Here is a 4,997-nt window from a genome sequence, read left to right on the forward strand (position 1 = left end):
GTACCTCAAGGGTTCAAAGAGAACAAGAGCTAGCTGAATTTCTTCTCTGAGACCACCCCTGAACTGATATATCATGCTCTTCTCATCAGGGACGTCCTGCTTGGAAAAGCGGGCAAGCTTATGAAACAACTTGTTGTAGTCATAGACAGACAAAGAGCCTTGCTTCAGATTGCGGAATTCCTCATGCTTGCTTTCAACCACGCTCTGGGGAATATGATGAGCCTTGAAATCTCGACGAAAATCATCCCAAGTGATAACACGTCCACCTCTGGAGTCCTTGTACTGCTGGAACCATTCTGCAGCTTGATCTTTGAGTTGGAAGGAAGCGAACTTAACAAAGTCCTCAGGCCTGACGTTACTGCACTCGAAATGCTTGCACAGATCCACAAGCCAATCGTCAGCATCGGTTGCCTCAACACAATTGCTGAAAGTCTTTGGCCCGTTAGCAAGGAACTGGTTGAGTGTAGCAAAGTGACTCTGATTGCTGCCTTGATTCCCTTGGTTGCCTTGATTGCGCTCTTGAAGAATTTGCATGATCAACTGTGTGTTTGCATTGGTTGCGGCCATCACAGCTTGCCATGCCTCTGGAGGAGGTGGAGGTGGTGGCGGATCAGGATTCGGAGTCATGCGCGTTGGAGGAGCCATCCTGAAGAGGTTGACCACCATTAGCACATTGATAGATACAATATTGAAGCTGAATCCAACGGAATGAAAATTGCAACATATAGTCTTCACATCCGAACAAAATGAATGAATGCATTCCTCTTGAAATGATCACATATCCATAAATTAAGAAGCCACGTAGAATTAAGGTAGAGAAATAAATCAACAAGGTACGGATCAAGAACGAATAATCGGTAAGAAATCCCAATCTCAAACCAATATCCATGGAAGAAGAACTAGAGCTACAAGAATTCCCACCTATGAAACTCCCGAACCTTTCCGGTTATGCAATCAGGTGTTGGGGATACAGGGGAAGCATAATATCTCACCCAAATCTAGCAAATGCTACATCCAGCTGTATCCATCCTTCAACACATAACCAAGAAACCTTCGGAAACCATCTACCTCAACCTTCGAAAAGCATCCGTTATACAAGTTATGGAGATACTCCCGAACTCCCGCCCTAGTACTGGGTGGCGTCGAGGTTATCTCACCAACGAACTGCATAAAAGAGATTTTAGATGTCGGTGTACTAAACTCAGGTATTCCAGAACTGCAACGATAAAATTATGATGACAACACCTCAGAGCTCAACTCCCCAGGACACTTCCACTAAACCCCTGACAGGAGGCACCAAGACAATGTTCTCATCATAAAACCATCGGAACGATTCCAAGATACCCGCGTGATCCTCAAAAATGTTTTTTAGTGAAATTTGAGAAGAGAAGAGTCAAAACTCTACGTCAGGATGCCTTGCCAGAGCGATGAGGAGACTGGGAAGTAAAAAGAATTCCTAAACTCTCCGATATATAATTCCTAAATGACTCAAAACATTTTTCTAGACACAACTCGGCCACTAAAAACGATCAAGCAATGGGGCTCCTATGGTCGGGGAAGGCTCTGATTACCAACTTGTAACACCCTCGATGCGACTATAGCTCCCACGTGTCGAGGCACGACTTAGAGACATAATCGCATTGAAGGCATATGTCGCAAATTAGGCAATCTTCACAACATCCCATGTAATATGATAATAAAAGGGGAGATAACATAGTTGGCTTACACTCGCCACGTCAATCAAGTACATAAATAACATTACATCACCCAAACATTCATGGCCCGACTACGGCACCAAAATAAAAGAGAACCCAACATCCGACACAGTCCCAATCACCCCCAACTGGGCACCACTACTGATCATCGGGAAAGGAAACATAGTAACGTTGAGAGTCTTCGTCGAACTCCCACTTGAGATCATACGCGTATCCTAGAGTGGAATCAGCAGGCCCTGCATCTGGTGTAATAGTAATCTGTGAGCCACAGGGACTCAGCAATCTCACACCCTCGCGATCAAGACTATTTAAGCTTATAGGTATGGCAAGGTAAATATGAGTGGAGCTGCAGCAAGCAACTAGCAAGTATGGTGGCTAACTTATTCGCAAAAGAGAGCGAGAAGAGGAGGCAAAGCGCGAGCGAGAAACTAGAGAGCAACCTGCGCAAACATTACTCCAACACCGTGTCCATTTCCCGGACTCCGCCGAGAAGAGGCCATCACGGTAACACACTCAGTTGATTCATTTTAATTAATTAAGGTTCAAGTTTTCTACAACCGGACATTAACAAATTCCCATCTGCCCATAACCGTGGGCATGGCTTTCTAAAGTTCAAATCCCTGCAGGGGAGACCCAACTTAGCCCATGACAAGCTCTCACGGTCAACGAAGGAATAGACTTCCTGCCGAGACGTTCCGATCAGACTCGGTATCTCAGTTACTCAAGACACTTCGACAGGTTAAAACAAATCCAGCAACACCGCCCGAATGTGCTGACAAATCCTGATAGGAGCTGCACATATCTCTTTCTCGGGGCACACTCAAATGAACACTACGTACAACTAAACCCAACCCTCAAGTTGCCCCGAGGTGGCGCTGCAAGTGGCTCTATTTGGACCAACACTCAAAGGAGCACTGCCCGGGGGGGGGGGGTTTAAAATAAGATGACCCTCGGGCTCCGGTAACCCAAGGGAAAAAAGGTTAGGTGGCGAATGGTAAAACCAAGGTTGGGCATTGCTAGAAAAGCGTTAATCAAGGCGAACTATCAAGGGGTTCCCATTATAACCCAACCGCGCAAGGAACGCAAAATCTAGGAACATAACATCGATATGACAGAAACTAGGGCGGCAAGAGTGGAACAAAACACTAGGTGAGAGGCCGAGCCTTCCACCCTTTACCAAGTGTATAGATGCATTAAGATAACAAGATAATATAATGATATCCCAACAAGTAAACAAATGTTCCAACGAGGAACGGCCTCCAATCTTCACCTACAACTAGCAACGCTATAAGAGTGGCTGAGCAAAGCGGTAACATAGCAAATCAATGTTTTGCTAGGACAATGGTGGGTTAGAGGTTTGACATGGCAATTTGGGAGGCTTGCAAGAAAATGGTAGGCATCGTAGCATTGGCATAGCAAAAGAGCGAGCAAACTAGCATAGCAAAGATAGTAGTGATTTCGAGGGTATGATCATCTTGCCTGCACAGTTGTCAGAGTTGATTGGATCCTCGAAAAAAAACTCAACGGGCTCCTCATTAGAGAACTCGTCTCCCGGCTCTACCCAAACAAGACAAACAAGCAACAAGGATACAATCAACCACGTGCAAACTCAAACAACACGATGCAAAGATGATATGCTATGCGGGATGCGATGCGGGATGCAAAATGCAAGATATGACAGGAAATGCATGAACCTGGCCTCAACTTGGAATTCAAAGTGTGCCACTGGAAAGATGGGATGAAATCACTTGAAAACGATATAAAGAACGCCGGAATCGGAGTTACGGTTTGGAAATGGCAAGCGATTCAAAAATGACACCGGTCTGCGATTTACAGCAAGTAGGCATCTAAATGCAACGAAATGAACATGTTACAGCACCAAACATGACAACAAAATACATGGCAGGGCTGCACACAAGATGCTTAACAAAAGTCTAGCACTGAGATACGGCCAAATCATCCATTAACAGGTTCAAACAAGCATGGCAAAAATGCATATGACAAACAGATCTCAGACTTAGTGAAATCAACACTTGTCTGGAATTTCAGATCAGGTAGCCCTCTTCGGAGCAACAAAACTACATGCTAAAGGATCTGAACATGGCAAAGTAAAGCATGGCATGGAGCTACTCAAAGAGCTTAACAAAAGTTCCTTAGTGACCTTGAGCCAAAACGGATCAGAAAATACAATTGCAAGCATGTGAACATAGCAAAAACATAATCAGTTTTCATACTTAGTGAAAACTGGCACATGCTGAAATATAACTCAAGTAGGCATGTTTATGAGCTCGATGCACTCACTACGGTGCAAGTCATGGCAAGACAAGCATACATCAATCAAGAAGGAACAAAATACAAGCTAGAAATGGCAAGAACAATAGCATAGCATGCACGGGTCAACTACAACATCACTGGCAAAATTGCAAACAAGTTGACAATCTGCCCAGATTCACAATGTAGCAAAAGTAGAGCTCGATTGACTCAAGCTAGGGTGGTCCATAATTGCGAACAAAGACATGGATGGATAGAGAACTACAGGATTAACAAAACATCCTTACCGACCATCTTCAAAAGAGGCACGGATCAGTAGGAAACAACATGAACATATGGCATCATGAGATAAACAATCCCAGGACTTTGTGAAATTACTAAGTCCCTGAAAACAGATTTACCGAGTGCCTCACTTTGCAAGCTTGCACTAGTCACCTCACACATCACAAAAATACATGGGTTGCACCTCTGGAAAGATGACAAAACCCTTAACAAAACATATGTAGAGCATCAGGGCATATCTTGCACACAATAATCATGGCAAAAATGACAAAAGTGGTAAACAGAGCAGCAGATCTGAAAATTAACTCAAGTAGCCCTCTTCTAACAGCATTTCGGGCATCAAGATGAACCCAAATGAAAATGATACAATTGAATGAAGTGATGTACTCTCTGAGGTCAACATTTTGATATGCTATATGCATGAATCGGAGCTATGGATGCAAAGTTACGGAGCCATGAACATGAGCACTTGAACTAAAAATTTCGGGACTTAGACAAAAAAATCACCCTAGGGTTACTGTTCACCGGATCTAGACCTGCACGCAAAACGAGGTTAGATGGAGCTCTCGCTGGAGCTCACTGTAGCAGGCCGGGCCGGCGGGTGAGGAGGTGGCCGGAGCGGGGCGGTGGCCGGACGCGGCGAACGGTGGAGGTCGGGGCGGCGCCGGCTCGGGGAGGCAAGGGCGAGGCGGCGGCCGTCGAGGCGCGTCGCGGCGGAGGTCGGGGCGG

This window comes from Triticum dicoccoides, chromosome 2A (assembly GCF_002162155.2).
Source record: "Triticum dicoccoides isolate Atlit2015 ecotype Zavitan chromosome 2A, WEW_v2.0, whole genome shotgun sequence".
NCBI lineage: Eukaryota > Viridiplantae > Streptophyta > Magnoliopsida > Poales > Poaceae > Triticum > Triticum dicoccoides.